The sequence below is a fragment of the Miscanthus floridulus genome, chromosome 15, assembly GCF_019320115.1.
Source record: "Miscanthus floridulus cultivar M001 chromosome 15, ASM1932011v1, whole genome shotgun sequence".
Taxonomy (NCBI): Eukaryota; Viridiplantae; Streptophyta; class Magnoliopsida; order Poales; family Poaceae; genus Miscanthus; species Miscanthus floridulus.
The window spans coordinates 28,531,435-28,544,208 of NC_089594.1; positions in this window are offsets into that span (position 1 = coordinate 28,531,435).

Below are 12,774 nucleotides of genomic sequence, written 5' to 3' on the forward strand. Positions count from 1 at the left end.
AGTTTTCCTTGTCTTCCTATGATGCTTAATACTGTGTCATTTACAATTTTAAGTTTGGCTAACTTAATAGTAGCATAGCCAAGTAGTACAATATGGTGGGTGTATTGTAGTGCTTTTGGAGTGTCATTTTTTTATATTTTGGAGTGCCCTCATCATCATACCCCATGTACCCATGACATTAGAAATCAATATAAGTATTGTACGATAGCTGAATTAATGGATGAAACAACGATGGGAGCTATAACACCACTATAACACATGTGCGCACCAAACAAATAATTCAATTTGCAAACAAAACAAAGATGGCACACTAGTTTAGCTGAAATAATGACAACATCCATCATTGAGGAAATTAACATGTCCATAGACAAGCAAACAATATTGGTCCATTTAAAATGCATGACAAAGAGATACATCAAATGCAGCTTTATTTACTGCTCTGCTAATGAATCTAAGAATAAGGGAACATAAGGAAGATAGTATGGTCTGCAGATGAACTCTTTTTTAATGGTACATCTACCATACCGAAAGACACAGATAGGGATGACATGAACTTTTTTGTGGTAACCAAATCTAATATTAATCCATCCAAACATGATCGACGTGGTGACCATATGCTTCAATATCCAGTTATCAGTACCATAGTCTTCAAGGATCCAGATTGAAAACTTGGATTCATTGGGACCATCAACTAGTACATAAACACGAGTGACCCTGAGCTTGATGCATGGAGTGGTGAAGACCATCGGGCATATCAATTTTCCTCCATGTGCTTCCCTCCATATCCACAGCAAATATCATAGAGTACCTCCCAGAGTGCCCCATAATGTGCAGACAACCGTTAAGAAACACACTTGGTTATCTGTAAAATATCACATCAGTATGCTCACCCCATTCCGATTCTTTATAGATCCATGCTGCTGTTTGAGATGAGTAGATCTCCACACCTATGCACATAGCGTTGACATCCACATATTCAACTACATGGAAGTGTGAGGAGGCTATCGGATCGAATGAAAAGCGAGCCTCACCAACATCATGGGTGCTAGGTGGTAGAATTTTAAACTTCTGGGTCATTGGATTGCAGACAACATAGTGGTATCCATCAGCCCCAAGGCACCAACATAGGATGAGAATCGTTGCAGCAATTTGAGAGAGCTACATTGTCAATATTGAAGGACAAGAATTCCAAGGAGCAAGGGCATACACCACGAACGACACTGGTGAAGTTTTGATTACCGTTCTCACTGTCGTAGAAGAAGCCGGCCACAGTCTGGGGCAACTTCTTATGGTTGTTGGGGTCTGAGATGAGGTCTTTACTAGGACCGATAGACACATTTGTAGCAGAATAAGGAGTAGGTAGGGAGGCGGCGAAGGATCTCCAAAACGACATCCTCCGCGAGGCTGGCCAGTGCGTTCCTCTTGTTAGGGGCCTTCTCCATTTCATCAGTGTGCAGTACGATGAGAGCTTCCTCAGTAATGAGATCATTGAAGAGGAAAATAATCCAATGAAGATCCATCAGTGAAGTCCACAACTCATACCAAAGTGCAACTATTAACAATTTTCATGGTATGACCTCATGTAAATTGAGAGTAGCACCACATAGATATATATAACTCAAACTAGAGTAGCAGTTAATGAAGCTATAGCCAATACAATTTTAGCAGTTAATTGAGCTTCCTCAGTTTTCACAAGTAGAATGTCAGTGAACAAGTGGTAATGATCATCATTGGCATTAGTAGCAACATGTGCAACTTAAACATTATTGGCCACAGTGATGTGAATGATGGACACAAAGCATTGATTTGCTTTCGATGCCTTCCTCTTGTTTGGAACCAAATGGATAACTTGGCTTGTCAACAAGGAGAAGACACAGAAAGCAAATATATGAGCTTGCATCCTAATACATCCAACATCCATGTAGACACCATTGGCATAGAAATGTGGCCTCAGATATGTTACAAGTTCAAAATATCATAAGGACTCACTGGTGGCACTAGAGCATACGAAATAGAAATGTAGAATCAAGCAAGCACTAGACAGAAAAAATAGTTTAAGGCAGAAGTGAAGGGCCTCTATGTTTGCCTAGACAGATAGGTATAATCAAGCCTAGTTGCACACAGGCCTAGTTGCACACAGGCATTTATAGTAAGAATACTAAACATATGCAGAAAACCAAGACACCAACAGAAAACCAACCAGTGCCACCTCCTAGTTCTTTTCATTAGCATTGGCCTAACCAGATCTGCAATGCTACAATGTTTCTTGTATACCTCATGTTCAAGCAAGGACCAAAACAGTGAAGCGAACAGGAAAAGGCTGAGAAAGGAGACCTACAGGATCGGATCTGTCGCCTCTGCCATGGCTCATGATGAACATGGACGCCAATGCCACGCGCTCCACCAGGGAAGACCCACCGCCTAGTCTCCAAAAGGATTCCTGAGCCACCATAGCACACCAGGGTATCCTGCCGCTGCCACCGCCGCAAGTCCAACAGGCATAGATTTGTTTCCACTTACAGGGGATATACATCGAATATAGAAGTTAACCTATCCACACAGAGAACATATACTACTATTAGGACTGCAAAGACATGTCAACACAACCAAGTGTCTAGTGCAATGGTGAAGATTGTCTATTCCTTGATTTGGGTACCTAGTTCGACTCCTAGGTCTCATGTATTTTTTAGTTTGAATTTATTAAACCCCGGCGACAACAAGTGACACGCAAGCTTGTCGGAGTCCCATAGGTTCGGATGGAGATGGAGAAATGTCCCACATGTACACATGACACGTGAGCCATCGAGTCCCACAGGTCAGATGGTCCCACAGGTACACAGGGACACGCAAGCCGTCCGGTCCCACAAGTCGGATGGAGATGGAGAACGGTTCCACAGGTACACTTGACACGTAAGTCGTTGGGTCCCATAGGTCGGATGCTGAAGGGTCCCGTAGATACACGTTGGACGGAGAAAGGACCGAGCGGAGACTTTTATGATGAATTACAAGCATCATGGATGAGTAACTGCAGGTCCTACAAGTACACGTCGCGTGGAGATATGATCAAGCGAAGACTTTTATGACGAATTGCAAGCATCACGGATGAGTAACTGCAGGTCCCACAGGTACACGTCGGATCGACAAAGTACCGTGTGGAGATCTATGACAAAGCCGTTCGTTACGATCGAATATTGTTCGTCATAGTTGAATGACGAAGCCCTGTTCGTCACTAGGTTTAAAGGAGATCATCACAGATGAGTCACGCGAGTGATCTGTGACTGAAACCCTACGCTCTTCTTTGATGTCTTTTGTGACGATGCCTTATTTCATCATAGAAAGCGAGGGTTGCAGGATCAGTCACCACTGATCTATGACGAAACAAAAATATTTGTCATAAAAAGCGATCTTCTATGACGATTTCGGATTCGTCATTAAGATTTTCGTCATAGAAGTGGATATTTCTAGTAGTGTAACTAGCTATGACTTAACGGTAATGAAGGTACCTGCTGCTAACTAGTGAGGAGGAAACCGAGGAAGACGAGGCTACTGAAGACGAGTCCGAAGAGTCAGAGTCTCATGAGAAGGAGTCCGAAGAGGATGACGGCATTGATGAAAACCTGCGCGACGTTCGCTGGAGGGTCCTGCTGGCCAGGGACTGACATCAATGACCTCTTCGATGAGCACTGCCAGGAGATGATGCGCCGAGCATAGAGGAGGTTTAGGAGGCTGTACAATGACATTACTAATGAAAGAGAAGCAGACAAGAAGCTCAAAAAGGACCCCTCACAAGAAATGAAGTACGTGGTCTACTAGCTGGTTCTTTTGAAGCTAGTGTTGGTTGTTTTGGATGTATAGCGGTGGCTGCAACTTGTGGTGGCTAGCTGTAGTGCATGATGTAGTAATGGTGGCTGGACATGATACTTGGAAGTGGATGCATGCATAAGGATGCATGTTTGGAACAACTAGACTTGTATAGATTACAGTTATGTATATCCTGTCATCTATTATTAACTATTAATCTGGAACTTCTGGATGACTATCATGCCATCTATTAACTAGTCATGTGTATGTTTATCTATGTGTATGTTTACCTTTTGGCTGTGTGTATGTTTTAGAATGGATCAAGTTTCTAGAATGAGAAGAGCATATTAGTGGTATGCCAGGAATGAACAATAGAGACGACTGTGAAACAACAACCTGCCTCTGTAAAAGGTATTTATAGAGGCGGCTCTAAATTGTAGCTACTTTTGCAAATAGATTTGTAGAGGCGGCTGACTACAAATACTATTACTAGAGGCGGCTAGACATCTGTGTTTACAAATGCTGGTATGTTGTAGAGGCAGGAAAAGTAGAGGCGGCTGGCAGAACCGCTTCTATAGAGGCTTTCAGCTGCCTCTACCTGTGAATTTTTGTAGTAGTGAATAGCACACCTCCCTCTGTTGAGTCCTGTATTACAAATAGGATTCGAGTCACTATACAACAATGCACAATATAGACCAACACACATTTGGAACCATATATGCATCTACGTGACATCATACATGCTTTCACGACATGTATTATGTATATAAGTTCCCGGTAGCTACGTGGAGATGTGAACACATTGGGGGTGTCATTTAGAAAATTAATAAGGTTGTTGAAATGCTTGAATCAGATCACACACGCTTGGGTCGATTCATCGAACAGTTACATTGATCAACTCTCATGCCTATTAAAAAAAATGGAAAACAGTAGTCAAAAGATGTATATATAACACGTTGGGGCTGTCATTTAGAAAATTAATAATGTGCTTGGTTTAAGGAACGTAGCCTTCTCATTTCTCATGCGTTTTAATTTAATTAAATTGCATTGAGTAATAGGATATTTTGATCTATTATCATCTTATTATTATTCTCGACAAATTTCATTTAGGATGAGTAAATACCTCAAACCAAACATTCTCATAGTCATAGGTCATTATAATCATGACAAGAAATTTAATCGACTAGCTAGCCAAATAATGGTTACCAATATCATATAAGTAGTAGTAAGGCGTAGTGACTGTCAATGGATTGTGTCACCACAATGTACAAGTGACTACGTACAGAAGCATCTTACAAAAAAAAAAACTATTTTTTCGATCAGTTTAACAACGCTGTGACACATGCAAAAGAAATTGTTGTTTGGAGCTTGACGTGCCAATATGATCCGTGCACGTAATGTGAACATATGGAGATTACATTTTCATACAAAATCAAGAAATTGTTATTATTGTGTTCGTGCCCTAGCTATAATGATGACGTTGGTGAAAAGAAGATTGAGACGATGCATCATTTGTCTGCGTGACTTGTCACGGCTATGCCCCTTTTTCTTTTCTCCGTGAATTTCCTTGTAATTTCTCAACAAATATTTTGTGGGGTTTGGTCTCAGAGAGGCCAAGCCTAGAGCAGAAGGCCTAGCAGCAAGGCATGCATACGAAAATTTTCTACAATTTTCAAACTAAAATAAGCTATACAGTGTAGATTTCTAAGGTAAGTTTTATCGTCATACTTGTGTCGTATGGTGCATAATAATAATAACTAAACGTACTAAAGGTGATATATATATTCAACAATTAAAGTGTCATAGTTATACAAATGCTGGATTTGTGATCATACAAGAAAGAGCCAAGTATGGAACTCTACATACATGCAAGAAAAAAACAAGTTTGGAACTACACAACAATTGTGCATTGCAATTTAGTAAATCTCTGGTTTAGCTACTTTTCCTTTTATTTCATCCTGTGTAATATAAGACAAGCATAAACATTCATGTACACATTATCAAAAAAACACATTCATGTACACACTCCCCTATATATGAACTCACGCACGCACATGCATACCCACACTATTGTTACCCGTGGGCCTCAGCCCCACGCTGATCCACATGTGACCAGGCGTCTCCAGCGGCGCATGGTGGATGGAGTGTTCCGACACTTGCCCTACTTCTCATATATTTATGCGAACACACGGCTGATATGTGCCCATGTGTCACTTGGTGATCGGTCGGTTGAGGACAAGCGGGACACACATCGACATCAGTGGACAAGGCGTAGCGGCTGCCCGATTCCAACTGGTTTGGCGGTTTAATTTGGGCCTCAAAACCACGGGCAGTAGGTTTGCTGGGTTTGGGCCTCAAAAACCTCAAGGAAGATCTCGAGGCAGCATCGGACATCATCGAGAGCTTGCGTCGAGGCGAAGTGACTTCGTGAAGGACCTATGGCCGTTTGATGTAAGGAACCCAACTTGGACCATTATGCCCCTGTGGCTAAGTGGTTTAAGTAAAGCATCTAGGGGTAGTCTTGGATTGTATAATAGCCCTATAAATAAGGATAGTGGCTGCCCAAGACAACCATCTATCCCACCTAAATTTATTTCTTTATTAGGCTAGCCAAGAGCTCATCGCTTAGAGAGGATTAGAGTAGAGAGGGTCAAGACCTGTTGCTTCTAGTTTTCCAGATCTAGAGGGAGGATGGAGGGTGGACGCCAGACCTCGTTCTTGTAAACTTGTTCTGGTGTTTAATAAATCAAGTTGTCCCAAGTCTAATTTCCATCTCTTGTATTTGCTCTTTTGATTCAGTTTTTTTGAGATTTTGTGTAGTTCTTCGATTTGAGGTTTTGGGGATATCTTTGGGTCGATCTCTAGGTAAAATGATTTTTTGGAACTATTATAGCCATTAGTTCAACCAGTTTTCCCTCGAGCACCTCAAATTCAACTTTGCAAGAATTTGGAGAAAACCCCATTTGGAGAGCCTCCAGTTAGATCAACATTGATCCCAGACATCAGTCACGCACATAAGTTGACAAATTACAAAGCATCATCATAAGTGTTTATTACATCACGATTAATAATTCATTACAATAGTATCAAGTCTATAATAAAAGCGAAAGAACTAGATAACTACTCTCCACTGAGAGCCTCCAACTCCACAGGGACATCGACTGGTGAACCATAAGTCTAGTAATCCTCAGGAAAATCCTCATAACCATTGCCATCTATTACCCATCCGGGATTTTTATCCAACTAATAAAAATAAACAAGTATAAGTACATCTCGTACTTAACAAGAATAACATGGGGTTATGAAGCTCAAAAGGCAGACGCTAGTTGTACTGCGGTTAGCATTTTTATTAAGTCACAAATTTTAACACTATTTTAGCATTTAATTATGCTTAAGCCCCAATTATACCATATGATCATATAAAGCAATATTTAATCTCATAATTAATCATCAACAATAATAGTCCTCTATTCTAATGAGTTTTTTCGGGCCGCTTGTGTCCGTGAGCACGGCTGATATACTAGTTTTACACTCTGCAGAGGTTGTACACTTTCACCACGAGCCGTGATTTATCCTTTCGCCCGAGGTAGCTAATCTCTTAGCCCACTACCAAGGAAGGTCGACAGGGTTCACTATGAAGCCTTTCAAAGGTTTCCCTAACAAATTAGTAGCCGCTAGGTTTCCAATCGGCAAGCAGATGTAGAGCTCCCCTTCTAAATGACAAATTCCGCGCAGGCTATACACATAAAGACAGATGCTGCACTATACCCAACTCATCAAGCCCCTTTTACGCTCTTTCGGGTAACCACTAACAAGCTAGAAAAAGTTCCGCTACTAAGCTAAAGCCAGAGCCATGTGGCACTCCTGGTTGTACTGTATGTCTCAGCTTTTGCCGATAGATAAGTCCTTAGGAAGGGCCAAGAGCATCATGATAAAACTAGAGCTCTCTTGACCTATGTTCAAGTTGCTCAAAAGCAAGTTTTAACATTTGTTGCATATAACCATTAGTCATTGTTCAGATCAGGTATAATTAAAATTGAGCCCTAGCAAACTACCCATATGCAAGTATAACCCATTGGTATCAAGGAACAAGATAACAAGTAACTAGGATGTCCTTACGGGTAACAAATTGACACATGCATATGACTAATTAATTAATTGTGAATAGGACATCAAGAAGACCCCATGCTATACTTGTCTTGCTCAAAATAGTCGTACTGGTTCTAGGTCTTTAAAATACTGCTCCCAATCACCAACGAATTGCTCACCGTCTATACTCGATCACGTTAAAGCACCACACAAGCATTCGGAGCCAATCAAGCATAACAAACAAGGACTATAATTAGAACAGTACACAAACAGAGGAAAAACATGTAAAGTTTATAAAACTAATCTATGCATTACCCCTGATCACATAAACGTAAATTGCACTGAAATCGAATTTAAAAAGGAGAAGACATGATGAAAAAGGCTCTGGATGGCAGTTCTGTAAACAACGTGAACTAATTTATGAATTAAAATAAATCAAAATCAGGATTTTACATCGGCTGAGGACTGTAGGTACAATTACTAGAAAGCCGAGGGGCTCTTTAATAAGAATGCAACGAAGGGGTATGGAGAGATCTAGACGGTTATATCTTGATTGAAATGGCTCAGATTAGAAATGGGGAAGGGAGAGGGAAGCTGCCGGCCATCTACAGGAAGACCGGCCGGTGGCGCCATTGCCGACGAGCACGGGAAACAAGGCCTATGGGCCACGGTTTAACTCGGAGAAGGCATAGGGAGATAGAGCGGACAAAGGCAAGCTCTCCGAGGAGGTTTTCGCGGTCGGAGTCAAGATGGAGACTGCGTGTAACACCCTAAAATTTGCATATTTTTGAAATAGGAGAAAATGAGTAATTATGCATTTTGTGGGAAATTGAGTTAGGGGAAAATAATAAATTTTATTAAATTAAAATCAAATGTAGGTTCACAATCATGTGTGTGCATTCATGCTGCTGCATAATGATTTTTGAATGGTTTGATTTGAAATCAAATTTCTACTTGATTTGAATTTTGCCTTCAAAATTGGTTTGAAAAATAGAAAAGGGATTTCTTTCTTCCTTCCTCGCTTTCGCCCTGGTTGTCCTGCTTCTGCGCCCGTGGCCCATTTCCTCTACGCCGGCCTAGCTCCCGCGGGCCATTCCTTTCCTTCCCGCTCAGGCTAGAGCCCACCTCGGTTTCTTTCCCCCGCCGTGGCTTTTCCTCTGCACGGCCCAGCAAGGCGGCTGGCCCAGCTCCGCATGCCCGCGCCGCACGTCTTCCCCAGCTGACGCACCGGGGCCACCAGTCAGGTGCCTCTCCTTCCTCTCACTCGTGGCTGGCTTGGACACTACGCCGACACCACCGTGTCCGGCTCTGCTATGCCCTGCGCCGTGCCTCTCAAGTAATCCCTGCCTCATAAATAGCCGGTCGATCCCGCTCCGCCTCCTTATCCCGCCTCGCAACAAGCTTTCCACCTCGCCCTAGCGCCGCTGCAAGCTTGGGAAAGCCATCCACTATTCGTCGAAGCGCCGCGCAGCCTACATCATTTCCCAATCGCTTCTTTCGGTTCGGGTGAGTTCCCCACCCCCTCCTCTCTCTACTAGACTTTTTCTTTCGTCGAACCAAGCACCGTAGACCGAAAATCGAAAGCTCCGGCAAGCTCTTCCATGGCGCCGCCGCCGTTAACCCACCGCCGGTCCTGTTCTGGCCGGCAACGTTTTTTTTCCACCCAGCCAGATCCTAATCTCAGCCCTCCAATTCTAATCCGACGGCCCAGGATGAAGGATACCCCTTTGTTTTAGAATTTTGCATAAGAGCCCTTACAATTACTTCAGTCTTAACCCACCAGTCCCTAGCGTCTTTTCAGATTTCTGTTTTCTTTTTCTAAAAGCATACTTTGGTTTGGTCAGATTGAAAATACGTTTTCAGCTATTTATAGTTTTGCCACTAGATTTGTTTTAGCCATAAAATCTCCGTTCTAACTCCGATTTGATCCGTTCAAGTTGCGTTAGGTTCGTAATTTCATAATCTACATGTTCATACTACTGTTAAGTAGGTTTTCAACTTTTAAAATTTGAGGTTAGATTTAATCTATTATTTTACTATAGGAAATCTTGTTTAATTCATAACTTCTTCGTTTTAGCTCCGATTTTTGTGATCTTCGCGTTTGTGTGTTCGTAGCGAGACGTAGATTGGTTTTCCAAAATTTTCATCTTGATTTTATGCTGATGGTGTACTATTCTAATCTATAGCTCTGTTTGCTATGCATGATTGCTCCTGGATGCTTGTATGTTGCTGTGATTATCGAGTATAGACGGTGAGCAATTCGTGGGAGATCAAGGGTACTACTTTGACGAGCAGGATCAGCAGGAGTACTTTGCTCAAGGCAAGTATAGCATGAGATCATCCTTGTTTCCTATTCACTTTAATTCATTAAATTCATGTGCATGTGTCACCTTGATAGGGATTCCCTAGAATTGAACTTTTACCTTGTCACATACGGGTTATGCATTGGGTAGCTTTTCTAGTGCTCAATTAAGCCATGATCTTGTAACTTGACTAATGGTATATGCAATAAACATTAAAATATGACTTTTTAGCAACTTGGAAACATGGGGCTAGGAGTATTTAGCTACTTTCTAAATGCTTTAGATTCCTCTCCCTAAGGACGTATCTATAAGTGATCATCCGAGACTTACAGTACAACTGTGAGGGCTACATGGCTCTGGCTTTAGCTCAGTATGAGGACCTTTTCTAGCTTGTTAGTGGTTACCTTTATTGGCGTAAGAATGGCTTGCCGAATCAGGTATAGGACAACCTCTACTCTTATGTGTATAGCCACGATGGATTTGTGTCCATTCGACAGGGGGGTTCCTATATCTGTTTGCCGAGTGAATCTAATGGCCCTAACTTGTTAGACGAACCTTTGAAAGGCTTCATAGTGACCCCTGCCTACTCACCTTGGAAGTTTTTAGGAGTAATTAACCCGGGCATATGGGTATCATGACTCATAGTGAAAGTGTACAACCTCTACAAAGTGTAAAACTGGTATATCAGTCCGTGCTCACGGTCACAAGTGGCCTTGGAACATTTACAGAATAGATGAACACTAAGAATTATTTGTTTATGCTATTCATTATTCATGTTTACATTGATCATGTGTTTTGCATTGGGAAATTAAAACAACTTGTTGCTACTCTTAAGCTAAAATTGTGACAACTAAAAGCTGAATGTTGTAAACCTATGTCAAGCCTTTGAGCCTCATGAACCCCATGTTACACTTGTTGAGTACGACATGTACTTACGCTTGTTTATTTTCATTATTTGGATAAAAATCCTAGATGGGTAACAGATGGCTATGGGTATGATGATTTTCCTGAGCACTTCTAGACTTGTGGTCAACCAGTCGACTGTCCCTGTGAAATGGAGCTTCACGAGAGATCTTTTTATTATACTTCCGCTATATCTATGTGAAGACTTGGTCTTAATATTCGTGATGTAATAAACACTTGTGATGATACTATTTATAATTTGTCGGCTTGTGTGTGTGATTGATCTCTGGGTGCACATAAGATTTTGCATCATATTTTATCCTTAAAATTGGGTGTGACAGATTAGTATCAGAGTTGTGTTAACTGTAGGACGCAACCCTAGTTAGCAATGGTCGTTTTAGCTTCTTTTGCTTCACTCATTTCATGCTTTCTATCTCACCCTTGTTATTTGCTAAAGTTTTATGCTTCTTTTGCCCTACTCTATTATGAAAATTATTGCTTCTAATCTAATCTAACTAAATCTAATTCTGTAGATGCCTCATGCCAGTAAGACTGCCCGCATTAGCACTAAAGGTTACTACCCGCCTTGCGTGTTGTCCATGGAGCCTGAGGAGGAGGAACCTTAGGAACAAGAATTTGATTCACCAACATCTGTACCTATGCCTAAGCCAGTCTAGGAGGAACCCGAAGAAGTTGAGGTCGTCCAACTATCCAACGATGATGATGAGGAAGACGTCGTTGAAGAGGATGAGTCGATCCCACCTCTAGGATGGACGACAAAAGTTTGATATAAGCTAGGATGTGAATCCTCCGTTTCACACCATCGACTCATGAGCATGCTTCAGACCTACTACGGTGACTATGATGCAGCTGTGGAGTACGTCTGTGAAGAACATACACACCCTCTAGAAGACACCTATTGGAAGACCAGGGTGTGCATCTCCATCAAGGACGAACAGAAGGGCGCATATCAGTTGGATTCAAACTATGTGCATCATGCTCACTGTGCCACCATGGAGGATAGCATAGAAGATGCAGCCGCTAAAGCTTGCATAGGCCTCCGTGGTCATCGATTCGAGGATATAAAGAATGACCAATATCGACTCCTCCCTCACCAACACCTAGATTTAGGATGGGCAATGATGGACCCGCAGGGCATGGATCCAACAACCCAAGTGATGGTACACTTTGGCTATGAGTCCATAGCAAAGATTCATCGACTGGAGGATCAGTTGAAGGCACAGCAGAAAACCATTAAGAGACACTGACAGGTGATAGATGAACAAAGGGTGTGCCTCAACTTGCCAAAGATGTATGAGGAGCTTCCCCATAAACCTTGTCCATAGATGTTGGAGTCCCTTTTATGTAATAAAATGATAGTAGAACGAGTCAAGTTAAGTCTAGTTGAGTCTATTAGTGCGGTGTGAACATTGGTGTGCCTAGTTGATTTGTTATTATATTTATGTGTAAGTTGGATCTTTGTGATGAGTGCTGGAACTTTGTGGGCATGTCCGCAAGTTTTATAGTTAAGAATATTAAAGTTTGGGTCAATAAATAAATAGTTGGGTTTGATATATCTTGTTCTCTTGGAATCTATTTTTCGGAGCAGTCTGCCTTTATCTAAATTCCAATTAAAATCTACTTGACCAAAAATTATGAAATTTTTATAGGAATAACT